Source organism: Channa argus, unplaced genomic scaffold, assembly GCF_033026475.1.
Source record: "Channa argus isolate prfri unplaced genomic scaffold, Channa argus male v1.0 Contig013, whole genome shotgun sequence".
In the NCBI taxonomy this organism is placed as follows: domain Eukaryota; kingdom Metazoa; phylum Chordata; class Actinopteri; order Anabantiformes; family Channidae; genus Channa; species Channa argus.
The window spans coordinates 380,677-406,269 of record NW_027125232.1 but is presented as its reverse complement, the minus strand read 5'-3'; the positions used below and the strand labels follow the sequence as shown (position 1 = coordinate 406,269).

The following is a 25,593-nucleotide window of genomic DNA, read 5'->3' as shown; positions in this document are numbered from 1 at the left end:
GAAGGTGAAATATGATCTCTCTTGCTAGTTCCAGTCAGCACTCTTGCTGCAGCATTTTGGATTAATTGCAGGCTCTTTAGGGAGTTACTGGGGCATCCTGAAAGTAGGGAATTACAGTAGTCAAACCTAGAGGTAACAAATGCATGGACCAGTTTTTCGGCATCACTTTGAGACAGGATGCTCCTAATTTTGGCAATGTTCCGTAGGTGGAAGAAGGCTGTTGTAGAGATTTGTTTTATATGTGAGTTAAAGGACAGATCCTGATCAAACATAACTCCAAGGTTCCTTGCAGTAGTACTGGAGGCCAGGCTTATGCCATCTAGTGTAACAATATGGTTGGACATCATATCTCTGAGATTTTTGGGCCCAAATACTATGAATTCAGTTTTGTCTGAGTTTAAAAGTAAAAAATTGTGGGACATCCAGGCCTTTATGTCTTGTAGGCATGCTTGAAGCTTTATTAACTGATTATTTTCATCTGGTTCCATATATAAATATAGCTGGGTATCATCAGCATAACAGTGGAAGGGATATTTTTAAAAGTGCAAAGAAAAAGATGTGAAACACGTAGAAACTAGATTGCCATGCTGATATGAAACTGGCATTGTACCCCAGATTGGACTCGAACCCTTTGGGTAACACAATAATGACAATAAAAGCAGTTAGTATAGTAAGATGGAGGAAAGCATTTGAAAGAGCAGAGAAAAGAATGTGAAATATACAAAAATTGCATTCCCAAGCTGATATGCATCTGGAATATTACAGTAGGTGAATATGTACTTTCTGTATCTGGATCACTTTACTTAAAGGTTGTAAAGGCCCTAAGTCAGCTTACAAAACACAGTTAGCAAAGGATGGTTTCAATCTAATGACCTCTGGGTTATGGGCCCAGCACGCTTCCGCTGCGCCACTCTGCTTTCAACCGCGCCAGATTGGACTCGAACCCTTTGGGTAACACAATAATGACAATAAAAGCAGTTAGTATAGTAAGATGGAGGAAAGCATTTGAAAGAGCAGAGAAAAGAATGTGAAATATACAAAAATGGCATTCCCAAGCTGATATGCATCTGGAATATTACAGTAGGTGAATATGTACTTTCTGTATCTGGATCACTTTACTTAAAGGTTGTAAAGGCCCTAAGTCAGCTTACAAAACACAGTTAGCAAAGGATGGTTTCAATCTATTGACCTCTGGGTTATGGGCCCAGCACGCTTCTGCTGCGCCACTCTGCTGTCAACCACCCCAGATGGGACTCGAACCCACAATCCCTGGCTTAGGAGGCCAGTGCATTATCCATTAGGCCACTGGGGCATCACAAACACCTTTACTCCTCAGTTCTTCCAACTAACAGTTGCTTCCTATATAGAGCATAATGTGAGACATTCCATGTTGGCTTTGGGTAACACAGTAATGGCCCCAAATGCAGTAGATATAGTGAGTAGAAGGGAAAAGATGTGAAATACGTAGAAACTAGATTGCCATGCTGAGATGAAACTGGCATTGTACACCAGATTGGACTCGAACCCTTTGGGTAACACAATAATGACAATAAAAGCAGTTAGTATAGTAAGATGGACGAAAGCGTTTGAAAGAGCAGAGAAAGGAATTTGAAATATACAAAAATTGCATTCCCAAGCTGATATGCATCTGGAATTGTACAGTAGATGAATATGTACTGTCTGTATCTGGTTCATTTTACTAAGACATTGTAAAGGCTCTAAATCACTTTACAAAACACAGTTAGCAGAGGATGGATTCGATCCATCGACCTCTGGGTTATGGGCCCAGCACACTTCTGCTGCGCCACTCTGCTTTCAACCAAACCAGATTGGACTCGAACCCTTTGGGTAACACAATAATGACAATAAAAGCAGTTAGTATAGTAAGATTGAGGAAAGCATTTGAAAGAGCAGAGAAAAGAATGTGAAATATACAAAAATTGCATTCCCAAGCTGATATGCATCTGGAATTGTACAGTAGGTGAATATGTACATTCTGTATCTGGTTCACTTTACTAAAAAGTTGCAAAGGCCCTAAGTCAGCTTACAAAACACAGTTAGCAGAGGATGGTTTCGATCCATCGACCTCTGGGTTATGGGCCCAGCACGCTTCCGCTGCGCCACTCTGCTGTCAACCACCCCAGATGGGACTTGAACCCACAATCCCTGGCTTAGGAGGCTAGTGCCTTATCCATTAGGCCACTGGGGCCTCTCAAACACCTTTACTCATCAGTTCTTCCACCAAACAGTTGCTTCCTAGACAGAGCATAATGTGAGACATGCCATGTTGGCTTTGGGTAACACAATAATGGCCCCAAATGCAGTAGATATAGTGAGTAGAAGGGAAATTTTTAAAAGTGCAAAGAAAAAGATGTGAAACACGTAGAAACTAGATTGCCATGCTGATATGAAACTGGCATTGTACCCCAGATTGGACTCGAACCCTTTGGGTAGACCAATAATGACAATAAAAGCAGTTAGTATAGTAAGATGGAGGAAAGCATTTGAAAGAGCAGAGAAAAGAATGTGAAATATACAATAATTGCATTCCCAAGCTGATATGCATCTGGAATTGTATAGTAGGTGAATATGTACTTTCTGTATCTGGTTCACTTTACTAAGAGGTTGTAAAGGCCCTAAGTCAGCTTACAAAACGCAGTTAGCAGAGGATGGTTTCGATCCATCGACCTCTGGGTTATGGGCCCAGCACGCTTCCGCTGCGCCACTCTGCTGTCAACCACCCCAGATGGGACTTGAACCGACAATCCCTGGCTTAAGAGGCCAGTGCCTTATCCATTAGGCCACTGGGGCCTCTCAAACACCTTTACTCATCAGTTCTTCCACCAAACAGTTGCTTCCTAGACAGAGCATAATGTGAGACATGCCATGTTGGCTTTGGGTAACACAATAATGGCCCCAAATGCAGTAGATATAGTGAGTAGAAGGGAAATTTTTAAAAGTGCAAAGAAAAAGATGTGAAACACGTAGAAACTAGATTGCCATGCTGATATGAAACTGGCATTGTACCCCAGATTGGACTCGAACCCTTTGGGTAGACCAATAATGACAATAAAAGCAGTTAGTATAGTAAGATGGAGGAAAGCATTTGAAAGAGCAGAGAAAAGAATGTGAAATATACAATAATTGCATTCCCAAGCTGATATGCATCTGGAATTGTATAGTAGGTGAATATGTACTTTCTGTATCTGGTTCACTTTACTAAGAGGTTGTAAAGGCCCTAAGTCAGCTTACAAAACACAGTTAGCAGAGGATGGTTTCGATCCATCGACCTCTGGGTTATGGGCCCAGCACGCTTCCGCTGCGCCACTCTGCTGTCAACCACCCCAGATGGGACTTGAACCCACAATCCCTGGCTTAGGAGGCCAGTGCCTTATCCATTAGGCCACTGGGGCATCTCAATCACCTTTACTCATCAGTTCTTCCACCAAACAGTTGCTTCCTATACAGAGCATAATGTGAGACATGCCATGTTGGCTTTGGGTAACACAATAATGGCCCCATATGCAGTAGATATAGTGAGTTCAATTCAATTCAACTTTATTTATATAGTGCCAATTCACAACAAAGTCATCTCAGGGCACTTTACAGAATAAAGTCAAGATTATAAAGATATATAAAGAGAACCCAACAATTCCCCCTGGAGCAAGCCATAGGCAACAGTGGAGAGGAAAAACTCCCTTTAACGGAAGAAACCTCCAGCAGAACCAGGCTCAGGGTGGACGGCCATTTGCCTCGACCGGTTGGGGTGAGTGGAAAGGGGAGAGGGAAAAGAACAGAGCAACAAAAAGCAACAACAAAACATTGGGCAGATTGGTAGGACCAGTAGCTTCACGCTGGAAGACACACAGCTTCAAAGCCGGGGGACACCTGCAGAAAGGGACAGAGAGAAGGGGACAGAGGATGACAAAGACAACTACGGGAGAGAACACACAGAGTTAATGACATACAGTGGTGACAATTGCGGGATGAGAGGAGAGGAGAGATGGTCAAGAGGAGGAAAGGAGCTCAGTGCATTGGGGGGTGGGTCCCCCAGCAGTCTAAGCCTATGGCAGCATAACTATAAATAACTATATGCTTTATTAAAAAGGAAGGTTTTAAGCCTAGACTTAAAAGTAGAGAGGCTGTCTGCTTCCCGAATCTGAACTGGGAGCTGGTTTCACAAGAGAGGAGCTTGATAGCTAAAGGCTCTACCTCCCATTCTACTTTTGGAAATTCTGGGAACCACAAGTAGGCCTGCATTCTGAGAGCAAAGTGGTCTACTGGGATGATATGGTGCTATGAGGTCTTCTAAATATGATGGAGCCTGACCATTCAGAGCTTTATATGTAAGAAGCAGGGTTTCAAATTCTATTCTACATTTAATTGGAAGCCAATGGAGAGAAGCTAGTGAAGGTGAAATATGATCTCTCTTGCTAGTTCCAGTCAGCACTCTTGCTGCAGCATTTTGGATTAATTGCAGGCTCTTTAGGGAGTTACTGGGGCATCCTGAAAGTAGGGAATTACAGTAGTCAAACCTAGAGGTAACAAATGCATGGACCAGTTTTTCGGCATCACTTTGAGACAGGATGCTCCTAATTTTGGCAATGTTCCGTAGGTGGAAGAAGGCTGTTCTAGAGATTTGTTTTATATGTGAGTTAAAGGACAGATCCTGATCAAACATAACTCCAAGGTTCCTTGCAGTAGTACTGGAGGCCAGGCTTATGCCATCTAGTGTAACAATATGGTTGGACATCATATCTCTGAGATTTTTGGGCCCAAATACTATGAATTCAGTTTTGTCTGAGTTTAAAAGTAAAAAATTGTGGGACATCCAGGCCTTTATGTCTTGTAGGCATGCTTGAAGCTTTATTAACTGATTATTTTCATCTGGTTCCATATATAAATATAGCTGGGTATCATCAGCATAACAGTGGAAGGGATATTTTTAAAAGTGCAAAGAAAAAGATGTGAAACACGTAGAAACTAGATTGCCATGCTGATATGAAACTGGCATTGTACCCCAGATTGGACTCGAACCCTTTGGGTAACACAATAATGACAATAAAAGCAGTTAGTATAGTAAGATGGAGGAAAGCATTTGAAAGAGCAGAGAAAAGAATTTGAAATATACAAAAATTGCATTCCCAAGCTGATATGCATCTGGAATATTACAGTAGGTGAATATGTACTTTCTGTATCTGGATCACTTTACTTAAAGGTTGTAAAGGCCCTAAGTCAGCTTACAAAACACAGTTAGCAAAGGATAGTTTCAATCTATTGACCTCTGGGTTATGGGCCCAGCACGCTTCCGCTGCGCCACTCTGCTTTCAACCACGCCAGATTGGACTCGAACCCTTTGGGTAACACAATAATGACAATAAAAGCAGTTAGTATAGTAAGATGGAGGAAAGCATTTGAAAGAGCAGAGAAAAGAATGTGAAATATACAAAAATTGCATTCCCAAGCTGATATGCATCTGGAATATTACAGTAGGTGAATATGTACTTTCTGTATCTGGATCACTTTACTTAAAGGTTGTAAAGGCCCTAAGTCAGCTTACAAAACACAGTTAGCAAAGGATGGTTTCAATCTATTGACCTCTGGGTTATGGGCCCAGCACGCTTTTGCTGCGCTACTCTGCTGTCAACCACCCCAGATGGGACTCGAACCCACAATCCCTGGCTTAGGAGGCCAGTGCATTATCCATTAGGCCACTGGGGCATCACAAACACCTTTACTCCTCAGTTCTTCCAACTAACAGTTGCTTCCTATACAGAGCATAATGTGAGACATGCCATGTTGGCTTTGGGTAACACAGTAATGGCCCCAAATGCAGTAGATATAGTGAGTAGAAGGGAAAAGATGTGAAATACGTAGAAACTAGATTGCCATGCTGAGATGAAACTGGCATTGTACACCAGATTGGACTCGAACCCTTTGGGTAACACAATAATGGCCCCAAATGTAGTAGATATAGTGAGTAGAAGGGAAATTTTTAAAAGTGCAAAGAAAAAGATGTGAAACACATAGAAACTAGTTTCCAATGCTGATATGAAACTGGCATTGTACCCCAGATTGGACTCGAACCCTTTGGGTAACAAAATAATGACAATAAAAGCAGTTAGTATAGTAAGATGGAGGAAACCATTTAAAAGAGCAGAGAAAGGAATTTGAAATATACAAAAATTGCATTCCCAAGCTGATATGCATCTGGAATTGTACAGGAGGTGAATATTTACTTTCTGTATCTGGTTCAGTTTACTAAAAGGTTGTAAAGGCCCTAAGTCAGCTTACAAAACACAGTTAGCAGAGGATGGTTTCGATCCATCGACCTCTGGGTTATGGGTCCAGCACGCTTCCGCTGTACCACTCTGCTGTCAACCACCCCAGATAGGACTTGAACCCACAATCCCTGGCTTAGGAGGCCAGTGCCTTATCCAATAGGCCACTGGGGCATCTCAAACACCTTTACTCATCAGTTCTTCCACCAAACAGTTGCTTCCTATACAGAGCATAATGTGAGCCATGCCATGTTGGCTTTGGGTAACACAATAATGGCCCCAAATGCAGTAGATATAGTGAGTAGAAGGGAAATTTTTAAAAGTGCAAAGAAAAAGATGTGAAACACGTAGAAACTAGAATGCCATGCTGATATGAAACTGGCATTGTACCCCAGATTGGACTCGAACCCTTTGGGTAACACAATAATGACAATAAAAGCAGTTAGTATAGTAAGATGGAGGAAAGCATTTGAAAGAGCAGAGAAAAGAATGTGAAATATACAAAAATTGCATTCCCAAGCTGATATGCATCTGGAATATTACAGTAGGTGAATATGTACTTTCTGTATCTGGTTCACTTTACTAAAAGGTTGTAAAGGCCCTAAGTCAGCTTACAAAACACAGTTAGCAGAGGAGAGTTTCGAACCATCGACCTTTGGGTTATGGGCCCAGCAAGCTTCCGCTGAGCCACTCTGCTGTCAACCACCCCAGATGGGACTCGAACCCTTTGGGTAACACAATAATGACAATAAAAGCAGTTAGTATAGTAAGATGGAGGAAAGCATTTGAAAGAGCAGAGAAAAGAATGTGAAATATACATAAATTGCATTCCCAAGCTCATATGCATCTGGAATTGTACAGTAGGTGAATATGTACTTTCTGTATCTGGTTCACTTTACTAAAATGTTGTAAAGGCCCTAAGTCAGCTTACAAAACACAGTTAGCAGAGGATGGTTTCGATCCATCGACCTCTGGGTTATGGGCCCAGCACGCTTCCGCTGCGCCACTCTGCTTTGAACCACACCAGATTGGACTCGAACCCTTTGGGTAATACAACTGCTCATACTGAACCAAAACCCAAAACTTTTAAATGTGGATTATTAAACATCAGATCTCTCTCTTCTAAATCTTTGTTAGTAAATGACTTGATAAATGATCATCAAATTGGTTTATTTTGTCTCACTGAAACGTGGTTGCAGCAGGAAGAATATGTCAGTTTAAATGAGTCAACCCCCCAAAGTCATATTAATTATCATGTTCCTAGATGCACAGGCCGAGGTGGAGGAGTAGCAGCAATATTTCACTCTAGCTTATCAATAATTCCTAGACCTAAACATAGTTATACCTCATTTGAGAGTCTTACTCTTAGCCTTTCACACCCAAACTGGAAAACTCAAAAACCACTATTATTTGTTATCGTGTACCGTCCTCCAGTCCCTTATTCAGAGTTTTTGATTGAATTTTCTGATTTTCTATCTGATTTAGTGCTTAGTACAGATAAAGTCATTATAGTGGGTGACTTTAACATTCATGTAGATGCTGACAGTAACTGTCTGAGCACTGCGTTTAATTCATTATTAGATTCAATTGGTTTTTCCCAAAATGTAAATAAACCCACTCATTGTTTTAGTCACACGTTAGACCTTGTCCTTACATATGGCATTGAAACTGATAATTTAATAGTATTTCCTCATAATTCTCTTCTGTCTGACCATTTTCTAATAACATTTGAATTTACAATAACGGACTATACAGCAGTTAGGAAAAAATTCCACTACAGCAGATGTTTATCTGAAAATGCTGTGAATACATTTAAAGAAATTATTTCTTCATCTTTTTCACCACCATGTGTCAATACTATGGTGAGTAGCCATCTTACTCCTGTGCAAATTGATTATTTAGTTGACGATTCTGCCGCCTCACTGCGTAGGATACTAGATACAGTTGCCCCTTTGAAATAGAAGGCAGTGAATCAGAGGAGCCGACCTCCATGGTACAATTCACAAATGCACAGCTTAAAGCAGGCAACACGAAAGCTAGAGAGGAAGTGGTGTTCCACTAATTTAGAAGAATCCCGGTTAGCCTGGAAAAACAGTTTAAAAACATACAAAAAAGCTCTCCGTGATGCCAGAACAGCATATTATTCCGCATTAATAGAGGAAAACAAGAACAACCCCCGGTTTCTGTTCAGCACTGTAGCCAGGCTGACTAAGAGCCATAGTTCTGTTGAGCCTAGTATTCCCTTAACTTTGAGCAGCAATGACTTTATGACTTTCTTTACTAGTAAAATTGTAGCCATTAGGGAAAAGATTCACCAGATCCTCCCTACAAATATTACGGCTAGATCTTCATGTACAACAGCTATAGAATCCTCAATAAGGCCCCAATCCATCTTAGACTGCTTTTCACCCATAGATCTCACTGAGCTAAGTTCAACTACCGCCTCCTCAAAACTAACAACATGTCTTTTAGACCCTGTTCCAACCAAATTGCTTAAAGATGTTCTACCTTTAATAGACACTTTCATATTAGATTTGATTAACCTATCTTTAGAAACTGGCTATGTACCAAAGGCCTATAAAGTTGCTGTAATCAAACCATTACTTAAAAAACCTTGTCTTGATCCAGGGGATTTAGCCAACTATAGACCAATATCAAATCTCCCGTTTATTTCTAAAATCCTTGAAAAAGTAGTTGCAAAACAATTATGTGATCACCTTTACAGGAATAATTTGTATGAAGACTTTCAGTCAGGATTTAGAGCTCATCACAGTACAGAAACAGCACTGGTAAAAGTCTCCAATGATCTTCTCCTGGCTTCAGATAATGGACTTGTGTCTGTACTCGTCTTACTAGACCTTAGTGCCGCATTTGACACCATTGACCACAACATTTTATTACAGAGACTAGAACATGGATTTGGGATTAAAGGAACCACATTACATTGGTTTAAATCTTATCTGTCAGACAGATTCCAACTTGTTCATGTTAATGATGACTCTTCTTTATGCACCAAAGTCAGCTATGGAGTTCCACAGGGCTCTGTGTTAGGACCAATACTTTTTAATCTCTACATGTCACCTTTAGGCAAAATCATTAGGAAACATTCCATAAACTTCCACTGATATGCAGATGATACCCAGCTCTATTTATCTGTGAAACCAGAAGATACTAACCAATTAGTCAAATTTGAAGCATGTCTAAAAGACATAAAGAACTGGATGTCCTACAATTTCCTACTTCTAAATTCAGACAAAACTGAAATCATCCTCTTTGGGCCTAAAAACATGAGAAATATGCTGTCTAACAATATAGTTACTCTAGATGACATAACTTTGGCCTCTAGTACTACGGTGAGGAACCTTGGAGTTATCTTTGACCAAGATTTGGCGTTTACGTCACATAAAAGACAAATGTCTAGAACAGCCTTCTTCCACCTACGGAACATTGCTAAAATTAGAAGCATCCTGTCTCAAAGTGATGCCGAAAAACTTGTCCATGCATTTGTTACTTCTAGGTTGGACTACTGTAATTCCCTACTTCTGGGGTGTCCTAATAACTCTCTAAAAAGCCTTCAATTAATCCAAAATGCTGCAGCAAGAGTGCTGACTGGATTAGGAAAGAGAGATCATATTTCACCTTCACTAGCTTCTCTTCATTGGCTTCCCATAAAATCTAGAATAGAGTTCAAAACCCTCCTCCTTACATACAAAGCTCTTAATGGTCAAGCTCCATCATATTTAATAGATCTCATAGTCCTGTATCGCCCAATTAGACCACTTCGATCCCAAAATACTGGCCTACTTGTGGTTCCCAGAGTTTGCAAAAGTAGAATGGGAGGCAGAGCCTTTAGCTATCAAGCTCCTCTCCTGTGGAACCAGCTTCCAATCCAAATTCGGGGAGCAGACACCCTCTCTACTTTTAAGACTAGGCTTAAAACTTTCCTTTTTGATAAAGCTTATAGTTAAAAATCCTCACTCAACGCCAGTGCCTTATCCATTAGGCCACTGGGGCATCTCAAACACCTTTACTCATCAGTTCTTCCACCAAACAGTTGCTTCCTAGACAGAGCATAATGTGAGACATGCCATGTTGGCTTTGGGTAACACAATAATGGCCCCAAATGCAGTAGATATAGTGAGTAGAAGGGAAATTTTTAAAAGTGCAAAGAAAAAGATGTGAAACACGTAGAAACTAGATTGCCATGCTGATATGAAACTGGCATTGTACCCCAGATTGGACTCGAACCCTTTGGGTAGCACAATAATGACAATAAAAGCAGTTAGTATAGTAAGATGGAGGAAAGCATTTGAAAGAGCAGAGAAAAGAATGTGAAATATACAATAATTGCATTCCCAAGCTGATATGCATCTGGAATTGTATAGTAGGTGAATATGTACTTTCTGTATCTGGTTCACTTTACTAAGAGGTTGTAAAGGCCCTAAGTCAGCTTACAAAACACAGTTAGCAGAGGATGGTTTCGATCCATCGACCTCTGGGTTATGGGCCCAGCACGCTTCCGCTGCGCCACTCTGCTGTCAACCACCCCAGATGGGACTTGAACCCACAATCCCTGGCTTAGGAGGCCAGTGCCTTATCCATTAGGCCACTGGGGCATCTCAATCACCTTTACTCATCAGTTCTTCCACCAAACAGTTGCTTCCTATACAGAGCATAATGTGAGACATGCCATGTTGGCTTTGGGTAACACAATAATGGCCCCATATGCAGTAGATATAGTGAGTTCAATTCAATTCAACTTTATTTATATAGTGCCAATTCACAACAAAGTCATCTCAGGGCACTTTACAGAATAAAGTCAAGATTATAAAGATATATAAAGAGAACCCAACAATTCCCCCTGGAGCAAGCCATAGGCAACAGTGGAGAGGAAAAACTCCCTTTAACGGAAGAAACCTCCAGCAGAACCAGGCTCAGGGTGGACGGCCATTTGCCTCGACCGGTTGGGGTGAGTGGAAAGGGGAGAGGGAAAAGAACAGAGCAACAAAAAGCAACAACAAAACATTGGGCAGATTGGTAGGACCAGTAGCTTCACGCTGGAAGACACACAGCTTCAAAGCCGGGGGACACCTGCAGAAAGGGACAGAGAGAAGGGGACAGAGGATGACAAAGACAACTACGGGAGAGAACACACAGAGTTAATGACATACAGTGGTGACAATTGCGGGATGAGAGGAGAGGAGAGATGGTCAAGAGGAGGAAAGGAGCTCAGTGCATTGGGGGGTGGGTCCCCCAGCAGTCTAAGCCTATGGCAGCATAACTATAAATAACTATATGCTTTATTAAAAAGGAAGGTTTTAAGCCTAGACTTAAAAGTAGAGAGGCTGTCTGCTTCCCGAATCTGAACTGGGAGCTGGTTTCACAAGAGAGGAGCTTGATAGCTAAAGGCTCTACCTCCCATTCTACTTTTGGAAATTCTGGGAACCACAAGTAGGCCTGCATTCTGAGAGCAAAGTGGTCTACTGGGATGATATGGTGCTATGAGGTCTAAATATGATGGAGCCTGACCATTCAGAGCTTTATATGTAAGAAGCAGGGTTTCAAATTCTATTCTACATTTAATTGGAAGCCAATGGAGAGAAGCTAGTGAAGGTGAAATATGATCTCTCTTGCTAGTTCCAGTCAGCACTCTTGCTGCAGCATTTTGGATTAATTGCAGGCTCTTTAGGGAGTTACTGGGGCATCCTGAAAGTAGGGAATTACAGTAGTCAAACCTAGAGGTAACAAATGCATGGACCAGTTTTTCGGCATCACTTTGAGACAGGATGCTCCTAATTTTGGCAATGTTCCGTAGGTGGAAGAAGGCTGTTCTAGAGATTTGTTTTATATGTGAGTTAAAGGACAGATCCTGATCAAACATAACTCCAAGGTTCCTTGCAGTAGTACTGGAGGCCAGGCTTATGCCATCTAGTGTAACAATATGGTTGGACATCATATCTCTGAGATTTTTGGGCCCAAATACTATGAATTCAGTTTTGTCTGAGTTTAAAAGTAAAAAATTGTGGGACATCCAGGCCTTTATGTCTTGTAGGCATGCTTGAAGCTTTATTAACTGATTATTTTCATCTGGTTCCATATATAAATATAGCTGGGTATCATCAGCATAACAGTGGAAGGGATATTTTTAAAAGTGCAAAGAAAAAGATGTGAAACACGTAGAAACTAGATTGCCATGCTGATATGAAACTGGCATTGTACCCCAGATTGGACTCGAACCCTTTGGGTAACACAATAATGACAATAAAAGCAGTTAGTATAGTAAGATGGAGGAAAGCATTTGAAAGAGCAGAGAAAAGAATGTGAAATATACAAAAATTGCATTCCCAAGCTGATATGCATCTGGAATATTACAGTAGGTGAATATGTACTTTCTGTATCTGGATCACTTTACTTAAAGGTTGTAAAGGCCCTAAGTCAGCTTACAAAACACAGTTAGCAAAGGATGGTTTCAATCTATTGACCTCTGGGTTATGGGCCCAGCACGCTTCCGCTGCGCCACTCTGCTTTCAACCACGCCAGATTGGACTCGAACCCTTTGGGTAACACAATAATGACAATAAAAGCAGTTAGTATAGTAAGATTGAGGAAAGCATTTGAAAGAGCAGAGAAAAGAATGTGAAATATACAAAAATTGCATTCCCAAGCTGATATGCATCTGGAATTGTACAGTAGGTGAATATGTACATTCTGTATCTGGTTCACTTTACTAAAAAGTTGCAAAGGCCCTAAGTCAGCTTACAAAACACAGTTAGCAGAGGATGGTTTCGATCCATCGACCTCTGGGTTATGGGCCCAGCACGCTTCCGCTGCGCCACTCTGCTGTCAACCACCCCAGATGGGACTTGAACCCACAATCCCTGGCTTAGGAGGCTAGTGCCTTATCCATTAGGCCACTGGGGCCTCTCAAACACCTTTACTCATCAGTTCTTCCACCAAACAGTTGCTTCCTAGACAGAGCATAATGTGAGACATGCCATGTTGGCTTTGGGTAACACAATAATGGCCCCAAATGCAGTAGATATAGTGAGTAGAAGGGAAATTTTTAAAAGTGCAAAGAAAAAGATGTGAAACACGTAGAAACTAGATTGCCATGCTGATATGAAACTGGCATTGTACCCCAGATTGGACTCGAACCCTTTGGGTAGACCAATAATGACAATAAAAGCAGTTAGTATAGTAAGATGGAGGAAAGCATTTGAAAGAGCAGAGAAAAGAATGTGAAATATACAATAATTGCATTCCCAAGCTGATATGCATCTGGAATTGTATAGTAGGTGAATATGTACTTTCTGTATCTGGTTCACTTTACTAAGAGGTTGTAAAGGCCCTAAGTCAGCTTACAAAACACAGTTAGCAGAGGATGGTTTCGATCCATCGACCTCTGGGTTATGGGCCCAGCACGCTTCCGCTGCGCCACTCTGCTGTCAACCACCCCAGATGGGACTTGAACCGACAATCCCTGGCTTAAGAGGCCAGTGCCTTATCCATTAGGCCACTGGGGCCTCTCAAACACCTTTACTCATCAGTTCTTCCACCAAACAGTTGCTTCCTAGACAGAGCATAATGTGAGACATGCCATGTTGGCTTTGGGTAACACAATAATGGCCCCAAATGCAGTAGATATAGTGAGTAGAAGGGAAATTTTTAAAAGTGCAAAGAAAAAGATGTGAAACACGTAGAAACTAGATTGCCATGCTGATATGAAACTGGCATTGTACCCCAGATTGGACTCGAACCCTTTGGGTAGACCAATAATGACAATAAAAGCAGTTAGTATAGTAAGATGGAGGAAAGCATTTGAAAGAGCAGAGAAAAGAATGTGAAATATACAATAATTGCATTCCCAAGCTGATATGCATCTGGAATTGTATAGTAGGTGAATATGTACTTTCTGTATCTGGTTCACTTTACTAAGAGGTTGTAAAGGCCCTAAGTCAGCTTACAAAACACAGTTAGCAGAGGATGGTTTCGATCCATCGACCTCTGGGTTATGGGCCCAGCACGCTTCCGCTGCGCCACTCTGCTGTCAACCACCCCAGATGGGACTTGAACCCACAATCCCTGGCTTAGGAGGCCAGTGCCTTATCCATTAGGCCACTGGGGCATCTCAATCACCTTTACTCATCAGTTCTTCCACCAAACAGTTGCTTCCTATACAGAGCATAATGTGAGACATGCCATGTTGGCTTTGGGTAACACAATAATGGCCCCATATGCAGTAGATATAGTGAGTTCAATTCAATTCAACTTTATTTATATAGTGCCAATTCACAACAAAGTCATCTCAGGGCACTTTACAGAATAAAGTCAAGATTATAAAGATATATAAAGAGAACCCAACAATTCCCCCTGGAGCAAGCCATAGGCAACAGTGGAGAGGAAAAACTCCCTTTAACGGAAGAAACCTCCAGCAGAACCAGGCTCAGGGTGGACGGCCATTTGCCTCGACCGGTTGGGGTGAGTGGAAAGGGGAGAGGGAAAAGAACAGAGCAACAAAAAGCAACAACAAAACATTGGGCAGATTGGTAGGACCAGTAGCTTCACGCTGGAAGACACACAGCTTCAAAGCCGGGGGACACCTGCAGAAAGGGACAGAGAGAAGGGGACAGAGGATGACAAAGACAACTACGGGAGAGAACACACAGAGTTAATGACATACAGTGGTGACAATTGCGGGATGAGAGGAGAGGAGAGATGGTCAAGAGGAGGAAAGGAGCTCAGTGCATTGGGGGGTGGGTCCCCCAGCAGTCTAAGCCTATGGCAGCATAACTATAAATAACTATATGCTTTATTAAAAAGGAAGGTTTTAAGCCTAGACTTAAAAGTAGAGAGGCTGTCTGCTTCCCGAATCTGAACTGGGAGCTGGTTTCACAAGAGAGGAGCTTGATAGCTAAAGGCTCTACCTCCCATTCTACTTTTGGAAATTCTGGGAACCACAAGTAGGCCTGCATTCTGAGAGCAAAGTGGTCTACTGGGATGATATGGTGCTATGAGGTCTTCTAAATATGATGGAGCCTGACCATTCAGAGCTTTATATGTAAGAAGCAGGGTTTCAAATTCTATTCTACATTTAATTGGAAGCCAATGGAGAGAAGCTAGTGAAGGTGAAATATGATCTCTCTTGCTAGTTCCAGTCAGCACTCTTGCTGCAGCATTTTGGATTAATTGCAGGCTCTTTAGGGAGTTACTGGGGCATCCTGAAAGTAGGGAATTACAGTAGTCAAACCTAGAGGTAACAAATGCATGGACCAGTTTTTCGGCATCACTTTGAGACAGGATGCTCCTAATTTTGGCAATGTTCCGTAGGTGGAAGAAGGCTGTTCTAGAGATTTGTTTTATATGTGAGTTAAAGGACAGATCCTGATCAAACATAACTCCAAGGTTCCTTGCAGTAGTACTGGAGGCCAGGCTTATGCCATCTAGTGTAACAATATGGTTGGACATCATATCTCTGAGATTTTTGGGCCCAAATACTATGAATTCAGTTTTGTCTGAGTTTAAAAGTAAAAAATTGTGGGACATCCAGGCCTTTATGTCTTGTAGGCATGCTTGAAGCTTTATTAACTGATTATTTTCATCTGGTTCCATATATAAATATAGCTGGGTATCATCAGCATAACAGTGGAAGGGATATTTTTAAAAGTGCAAAGAAAAAGATGTGAAACACGTAGAAACTAGATTGCCATGCTGATATGAAACTGGCATTGTACCCCAGATTGGACTCGAACCCTTTGGGTAACACAATAATGACAATAAAAGCAGTTAGTATAGTAAGATGGAGGAAAGCATTTGAAAGAGCAGAGAAAAGAATTTGAAATATACAAAAATTGCATTCCCAAGCTGATATGCATCTGGAATATTACAGTAGGTGAATATGTACTTTCTGTATCTGGATCACTTTACTTAAAGGTTGTAAAGGCCCTAAGTCAGCTTACAAAACACAGTTAGCAAAGGATAGTTTCAATCTATTGACCTCTGGGTTATGGGCCCAGCACGCTTCCGCTGCGCCACTCTGCTTTCAACCACGCCAGATTGGACTCGAACCCTTTGGGTAACACAATAATGACAATAAAAGCAGTTAGTATAGTAAGATGGAGGAAAGCATTTGAAAGAGCAGAGAAAAGAATGTGAAATATACAAAAATTGCATTCCCAAGCTGATATGCATCTGGAATATTACAGTAGGTGAATATGTACTTTCTGTATCTGGATCACTTTACTTAAAGGTTGTAAAGGCCCTAAGTCAGCTTACAAAACACAGTTAGCAAAGGATGGTTTCAATCTATTGACCTCTGGGTTATGGGCCCAGCACGCTTTTGCTGCGCTACTCTGCTGTCAACCACCCCAGATGGGACTCGAACCCACAATCCCTGGCTTAGGAGGCCAGTGCATTATCCATTAGGCCACTGGGGCATCACAAACACCTTTACTCCTCAGTTCTTCCAACTAACAGTTGCTTCCTATACAGAGCATAATGTGAGACATGCCATGTTGGCTTTGGGTAACACAGTAATGGCCCCAAATGCAGTAGATATAGTGAGTAGAAGGGAAAAGATGTGAAATACGTAGAAACTAGATTGCCATGCTGAGATGAAACTGGCATTGTACACCAGATTGGACTCGAACCCTTTGGGTAACACAATAATGGCCCCAAATGTAGTAGATATAGTGAGTAGAAGGGAAATTTTTAAAAGTGCAAAGAAAAAGATGTGAAACACATAGAAACTAGTTTCCAATGCTGATATGAAACTGGCATTGTACCCCAGATTGGACTCGAACCCTTTGGGTAACACAATAATGACAATAAAAGCAGTTAGTATAGTAAGATGGAGGAAACCATTTAAAAGAGCAGAGAAAGGAATTTGAAATATACAAAAATTGCATTCCCAAGCTGATATGCATCTGGAATTGTACAGGAGGTGAATATTTACTTTCTGTATCTGGTTCAGTTTACTAAAAGGTTGTAAAGGCCCTAAGTCAGCTTACAAAACACAGTTAGCAGAGGATGGTTTCGATCCATCGACCTCTGGGTTATGGGTCCAGCACGCTTCCGCTGTACCACTCTGCTGTCAACCACCCCAGATAGGACTTGAACCCACAATCCCTGGCTTAGGAGGCCAGTGCCTTATCCAATAGGCCACTGGGGCATCTCAAACACCTTTACTCATCAGTTCTTCCACCAAACAGTTGCTTCCTATACAGAGCATAATGTGAGCCATGCCATGTTGGCTTTGGGTAACACAATAATGGCCCCAAATGCAGTAGATATAGTGAGTAGAAGGGAAATTTTTAAAAGTGCAAAGAAAAAGATGTGAAACACGTAGAAACTAGAATGCCATGCTGATATGAAACTGGCATTGTACCCCAGATTGGACTCGAACCCTTTGGGTAACACAATAATGACAATAAAAGCAGTTAGTATAGTAAGATGGAGGAAAGCATTTGAAAGAGCAGAGAAAAGAATGTGAAATATACAAAAATTGCATTCCCAAGCTGATATGCATCTGGAATATTACAGTAGGTGAATATGTACTTTCTGTATCTGGTTCACTTTACTAAAAGGTTGTAAAGGCCCTAAGTCAGCTTACAAAACACAGTTAGCAGAGGAGAGTTTCGAACCATCGACCTTTGGGTTATGGGCCCAGCAAGCTTCCGCTGAGCCACTCTGCTGTCAACCACCCCAGATGGGACTCGAACCCTTTGGGTAACACAATAATGACAATAAAAGCAGTTAGTATAGTAAGATGGAGGAAAGCATTTGAAAGAGCAGAGAAAAGAATGTGAAATATACATAAATTGCATTCCCAAGCTCATATGCATCTGGAATTGTACAGTAGGTGAATATGTACTTTCTGTATCTGGTTCACTTTACTAAAATGTTGTAAAGGCCCTAAGTCAGCTTACAAAACACAGTTAGCAGAGGATGGTTTCGATCCATCGACCTCTGGGTTATGGGCCCAGCACGCTTCCGCTGCGCCACTCTGCTTTGAACCACACCAGATTGGACTCGAACCCTTTGGGTAATACAACTGCTCATACTGAACCAAAACCCAAAACTTTTAAATGTGGATTATTAAACATCAGATCTCTCTCTTCTAAATCTTTGTTAGTAAATGACTTGATAAATGATCATCAAATTGGTTTATTTTGTCTCACTGAAACGTGGTTGCAGCAGGAAGAATATGTCAGTTTAAATGAGTCAACCCCCCAAAGTCATATTAATTATCATGTTCCTAGATGCACAGGCCGAGGTGGAGGAGTAGCAGCAATATTTCACTCTAGCTTATCAATAATTCCTAGACCTAAACATAGTTATACCTCATTTGAGAGTCTTACTCTTAGCCTTTCACACCCAAACTGGAAAACTCAAAAACCACTATTATTTGTTATCGTGTACCGTCCTCCAGTCCCTTATTCAGAGTTTTTGATTGAATTTTCTGATTTTCTATCTGATTTAGTGCTTAGTACAGATAAAGTCATTATAGTGGGTGACTTTAACATTCATGTAGATGCTGACAGTAACTGTCTGAGCACTGCGTTTAATTCATTATTAGATTCAATTGGTTTTTCCCAAAATGTAAATAAACCCACTCATTGTTTTAGTCACACGTTAGACCTTGTCCTTACATATGGCATTGAAACTGATAATTTAATAGTATTTCCTCATAATTCTCTTCTGTCTGACCATTTTCTAATAACATTTGAATTTACAATAACGGACTATACAGCAGTTAGGAAAAAATTCCACTACAGCAGATGTTTATCTGAAAATGCTGTGAATACATTTAAAGAAATTATTTCTTCATCTTTTTCACCACCATGTGTCAATACTATGGTGAGTAGCCATCTTACTCCTGTGCAAATTGATTATTTAGTTGACGATTCTGCCGCCTCACTGCGTAGGATACTAGATACAGTTGCCCCTTTGAAATAGAAGGCAGTGAATCAGAGGAGCCGACCTCCATGGTACAATTCACAAATGCACAGCTTAAAGCAGGCAACACGAAAGCTAGAGAGGAAGTGGTGTTCCACTAATTTAGAAGAATCCCGGTTAGCCTGGAAAAACAGTTTAAAAACATACAAAAAAGCTCTCCGTGATGCCAGAACAGCATATTATTCCGCATTAATAGAGGAAAACAAGAACAACCCCCGGTTTCTGTTCAGCACTGTAGCCAGGCTGACTAAGAGCCATAGTTCTGTTGAGCCTAGTATTCCCTTAACTTTGAGCAGCAATGACTTTATGACTTTCTTTACTAGTAAAATTGTAGCCATTAGGGAAAAGATTCACCAGATCCTCCCTACAAATATTACGGCTAGATCTTCATGTACAACAGCTATAGAATCCTCAATAAGGCCCCAATCCATCTTAGACTGCTTTTCACCCATAGATCTCACTGAGCTAAGTTCAACTACCGCCTCCTCAAAACTAACAACATGTCTTTTAGACCCTGTTCCAACCAAATTGCTTAAAGATGTTCTACCTTTAATAGACACTTTCATATTAGATTTGATTAACCTATCTTTAGAAACTGGCTATGTACCAAAGGCCTATAAAGTTGCTGTAATCAAACCATTACTTAAAAAACCTTGTCTTGATCCAGGGGATTTAGCCAACTATAGACCAATATCAAATCTCCCGTTTATTTCTAAAATCCTTGAAAAAGTAGTTGCAAAACAATTATGTGATCACCTTTACAGGAATAATTTGTATGAAGACTTTCAGTCAGGATTTAGAGCTCATCACAGTACAGAAACAGCACTGGTAAAAGTCTCCAATGATCTTCTCCTGGCTTCAGATAATGGACTTGTGTCTGTACTCGTCTTACTAGACCTTAGTGCCGCATTTGACACCATTGACCACAACATTTTATTACAGAGACTAGAACATGGATTTGGGATTAAAGGAACCACATTACATTGGTTTAAATCTTATCTGTCAGACAGATTCCAACTTGTTCATGTTAATGATGACTCTTCTTTATGCACCAAAGTCAGCTATGGAGTTCCACAGGGCTCTGTGTTAGGACCAATACTTTTTAATCTCTACATGTCACCTTTAGGCAAAATCATTAGGAAACATTCCATAAACTTCCACTGATATGCAGATGATACCCAGCTCTATTTATCTGTGAAACCAGAAGATACTAACCAATTAGTCAAATTTGAAGCATGTCTAAAAGACATAAAGAACTGGATGTCCTACAATTTCCTACTTCTAAATTCAGACAAAACTGAAATCATCCTCTTTGGGCCTAAAAACATGAGAAATATGCTGTCTAACAATATAGTTACTCTAGATGACATAACTTTGGCCTCTAGTACTACGGTGAGGAACCTTGGAGTTATCTTTGACCAAGATTTGGCGTTTACGTCACATAAAAGACAAATGTCTAGAACAGCCTTCTTCCACCTACGGAACATTGCTAAAATTAGAAGCATCCTGTCTCAAAGTGATGCCGAAAAACTTGTCCATGCATTTGTTACTTCTAGGTTGGACTACTGTAATTCCCTACTTCTGGGGTGTCCTAATAACTCTCTAAAAAGCCTTCAATTAATCCAAAATGCTGCAGCAAGAGTGCTGACTGGATTAGGAAAGAGAGATCATATTTCACCTTCACTAGCTTCTCTTCATTGGCTTCCCATAAAATCTAGAATAGAGTTCAAAACCCTCCTCCTTACATACAAAGCTCTTAATGGTCAAGCTCCATCATATTTAATAGATCTCATAGTCCTGTATCGCCCAATTAGACCACTTCGATCCCAAAATACTGGCCTACTTGTGGTTCCCAGAGTTTGCAAAAGTAGAATGGGAGGCAGAGCCTTTAGCTATCAAGCTCCTCTCCTGTGGAACCAGCTTCCAATCCAAATTCGGGGAGCAGACACCCTCTCTACTTTTAAGACTAGGCTTAAAACTTTCCTTTTTGATAAAGCTTATAGTTAAAAATCCTCACTCAACGCCAGTGCCTTATCCATTAGGCCACTGGGGCATCTCAAACACCTTTACTCATCAGTTCTTCCACCAAACAGTTGCTTCCTAGACAGAGCATAATGTGAGACATGCCATGTTGGCTTTGGGTAACACAATAATGGCCCCAAATGCAGTAGATATAGTGAGTAGAAGGGAAATTTTTAAAAGTGCAAAGAAAAAGATGTGAAACACGTAGAAACTAGATTGCCATGCTGATATGAAACTGGCATTGTACCCCAGATTGGACTCGAACCCTTTGGGTAGCACAATAATGACAATAAAAGCAGTTAGTATAGTAAGATGGAGGAAAGCATTTGAAAGAGCAGAGAAAAGAATGTGAAATATACAATAATTGCATTCCCAAGCTGATATGCATCTGGAATTGTATAGTAGGTGAATATGTACTTTCTGTATCTGGTTCACTTTACTAAGAGGTTGTAAAGGCCCTAAGTCAGCTTACAAAACACAGTTAGCAGAGGATGGTTTCGATCCATCGACCTCTGGGTTATGGGCCCAGCACGCTTCCGCTGCGCCACTCTGCTGTCAACCACCCCAGATGGGACTTGAACCCACAATCCCTGGCTTAGGAGGCCAGTGCCTTATCCATTAGGCCACTGGGGCATCTCAATCACCTTTACTCATCAGTTCTTCCACCAAACAGTTGCTTCCTATACAGAGCATAATGTGAGACATGCCATGTTGGCTTTGGGTAACACAATAATGGCCCCATATGCAGTAGATATAGTGAGTTCAATTCAATTCAACTTTATTTATATAGTGCCAATTCACAACAAAGTCATCTCAGGGCACTTTACAGAATAAAGTCAAGATTATAAAGATATATAAAGAGAACCCAACAATTCCCCCTGGAGCAAGCCATAGGCAACAGTGGAGAGGAAAAACTCCCTTTAACGGAAGAAACCTCCAGCAGAACCAGGCTCAGGGTGGACGGCCATTTGCCTCGACCGGTTGGGGTGAGTGGAAAGGGGAGAGGGAAAAGAACAGAGCAACAAAAAGCAACAACAAAACATTGGGCAGATTGGTAGGACCAGTAGCTTCACGCTGGAAGACACACAGCTTCAAAGCCGGTGGACACCTGCAGAAAGGGACAGAGAGAAGGGGACAGAGGATGACAAAGACAACTACGGGAGAGAACACACAGAGTTAATGACATACAGTGGTGACAATTGCGGGATGAGAGGAGAGGAGAGATGGTCAAGAGGAGGAAAGGAGCTCAGTGCATTGGGGGGTGGGTCCCCCAGCAGTCTAAGCCTATGGCAGCATAACTATAAATAACTATATGCTTTATTAAAAAGGAAGGTTTTAAGCCTAGACTTAAAAGTAGAGAGGCTGTCTGCTTCCCGAATCTGAACTGGGAGCTGGTTTCACAAGAGAGGAGCTTGATAGCTAAAGGCTCTACCTCCCATTCTACTTTTGGAAATTCTGGGAACCACAAGTAGGCCTGCATTCTGAGAGCAAAGTGGTCTACTGGGATGATATGGTGCTATGAGGTCTAAATATGATGGAGCCTGACCATTCAGAGCTTTATATGTAAGAAGCAGGGTTTCAAATTCTATTCTACATTTAATTGGAAGCCAATGGAGAGAAGCTAGTGAAGGTGAAATATGATCTCTCTTGCTAGTTCCAGTCAGCACTCTTGCTGCAGCATTTTGGATTAATTGCAGGCTCTTTAGGGAGTTACTGGGGCATCCTGAAAGTAGGGAATTACAGTAGTCAAACCTAGAGGTAACAAATGCATGGACCAGTTTTTCGGCATCACTTTGAGACAGGATGCTCCTAATTTTGGCAATGTTCCGTAGGTGGAAGAAGGCTGTTCTAGAGATTTGTTTTATATGTGAGTTAAAGGACAGATCCTGATCAAACATAACTCCAAGGTTCCTTGCAGTAGTACTGGAGGCCAGGCTTATGCCATCTAGTGTAACAATATGGTTGGACATCATATCTCTGAGATTTTTGGGCCCAAATACTATGAATTCAGTTTTGTCTGAGTTTAAAAGTAAAAAATTGTGGGACATCCAGGCCTTTATGTCTTGTAGGCATGCTTGAAGCTTTATTAACTGATTATTTTCATCTGGTTCCATATATAAATATAGCTGGGTATCATCAGCATAACAGTGGAAGGGATATTTTTAAAAGTGCAAAGAAAAAGATGTGAAACACGTAGAAACTAGATTGCCATGCTGATATGAAACTGGCATTGTACCCCAGATTGGACTCGAACCCTTTGGGTAACACAATAATGACAATAAAAGCAGTTAGTATAGTAAGATGGAGGAAAGCATTTGAAAGAGCAGAGAAAAGAATGTGAAATATACAAAAATTGCATTCCCAAGCTGATATGCATCTGGAATATTACAGTAGGTGAATATGTACTTTCTGTATCTGGATCACTTTACTTAAAGGTTGTAAAGGCCCTAAGTCAGCTTACAAAACACAGTTAGCAAAGGATGGTTTCAATCTATTGACCTCTGGGTTATGGGCCCAGCACGCTTCCGCTGCGCCACTCTGCTTTCAACCACGCCAGATTGGACTCGAACCCTTTGGGTAACACAATAATGACAATAAAAGCAGTTAGTATAGTAAGATGGAGGAAAGCATTTGAAAGAGCAGAGAAAAGAATGTGAAATATACAAAAATTGCATTCCCAAGCTGATATGCATCTGGAATTGTACAGTAGGTGAATATGTACTTTCTGTATCTGGTTCACTTTACTAAAAGGTTGTAAAGGCCCTAAGTCAGCTTACAAAACACAGTTAGCAGAGGATGGTTTCGATCCATCGACCTCTGGGTTATGGGCCCAGCACGCTTCCGCTGCGCCACTCTGCTTTCAACCACGCCAGATTGGACTCGAACCCTTTGGGTAACACAATAATGACAATAAAAGCAGTTAGTATAGTAAGATGGAGGAAAGCATTTGAAAGAGCAGAGAAAAGAATGTGAAATATACAAAAATTGCATTCCCAAGCTGATATGCATCTGGAATATTACAGTAGGTGAATATGTACTTTCTGTATCTGGATCACTTTACTTAAAGGTTGTAAAGGCCCTAAGTCAGCTTACAAAACACAGTTAGCAAAGGATGGTTTCAATCTATTGACCTCTGGGTTATGGGCCCAGCACGCTTCAGCTGCGCCACTCTGCTGTCAACCACCCCAGATGGGACTCGAACCCTTTGGGTAATACAACTGCTCATACTGAACCAAAACCCAAAACTTTTAAATGTGGATTATTAAACATCAGATCTCTCTCTTCTAAATCTTTGTTAGTAAATGACTTGATAAATGATCATCAAATTGGTTTATTTTGTCTCACTGAAACGTGGTTGCAGCAGGAAGAATATGTCAGTTTAAATGAGTCAACCCCCCAAAGTCATATTAATTATCATGTTCCTAGATGCACAGGCCGAGGTGGAGGAGTAGCAGCAATATTTCACTCTAGCTTATCAATAATTCCTAGACCTAAACATAGTTATACCTCATTTGAGAGTCTTACTCTTAGCCTTTCACACCCAAACTGGAAAACTCAAAAACCACTATTATTGGTTATCGTGTACCGTCCTCCAGTCCCTTATTCAGAGTTTTTGATTGAATTTTCTGATTTTCTATCTGATTTAGTGCTTAGTACAGATAAAGTCATTATAGTGGGTGACTTTAACATTCGTGTAGATGCTGACAGTAACTGTCTGAGCACTGCGTTTAATTCATTATTAGATTCAATTGGTTTTTCCCAAAATGTAAATAAACCCACTCATTGTTTTAGTCACACGTTAGACCTTGTCCTTACATATGGCATTGAAACTGATAATTTAATAGTATTTCCTCATAATTCTCTTCTGTCTGACCATTTTCTAATAACATTTGAATTTACAATAACGGACTATACAGCAGTTAGGAAAAAATTCCACTACAGCAGATGTTTATCTGAAAATGCTGTGAATACATTTAAAGAAATTATTTCTTCATCTTTTTCACCACCATGTGTCAATACTATGGTGAGTAGCCATCTTACTCCTGTGCAAATTGATTATTTAGTTGACGATTCTGCCGCCTCACTGCGTAGGATACTAGATACAGTTGCCCCTTTGAAATAGAAGGCAGTGAATCAGAGGAGCCGACCTCCATGGTACAATTCACAAATGCACAGCTTAAAGCAGGCAACACGAAAGCTAGAGAGGAAGTGGTGTTCCACTAATTTAGAAGAATCCCGGTTAGCCTGGAAAAACAGTTTAAAAACATACAAAAAAGCTCTCCGTGATGCCAGAACAGCATATTATTCCGCATTAATAGAGGAAAACAAGAACAAC

At 40.9% G+C, this 25,593-nt stretch overlaps 4 non-coding genes across 4 annotated transcripts; all 4 read right to left on the bottom strand.

Moving 5' to 3' along the window:
• Positions 1-3,340: 3,340 nt before the first annotated feature.
• trnar-ccu (transfer RNA arginine (anticodon CCU)) lies at positions 3,341-3,413 on the bottom strand. Its single transcript has one exon. It is a non-coding gene; the product is annotated as a tRNA-Arg (tRNA).
• A 7,411-nt stretch (positions 3,414-10,824) lies between these two features.
• trnar-ccu (transfer RNA arginine (anticodon CCU)) lies at positions 10,825-10,897 on the bottom strand. Its single transcript has one exon. It is a non-coding gene; the product is annotated as a tRNA-Arg (tRNA).
• Positions 10,898-14,333: 3,436 nt separating this feature from the next.
• Positions 14,334-14,406, bottom strand: trnar-ccu (transfer RNA arginine (anticodon CCU)). Its single transcript has one exon. It is a non-coding gene; the product is annotated as a tRNA-Arg (tRNA).
• A 7,411-nt stretch (positions 14,407-21,817) lies between these two features.
• trnar-ccu (transfer RNA arginine (anticodon CCU)) lies at positions 21,818-21,890 on the bottom strand. The gene has a single exon. It is a non-coding gene; the product is annotated as a tRNA-Arg (tRNA).
• Between the last annotated feature and the right edge of the window lie 3,703 nt (positions 21,891-25,593).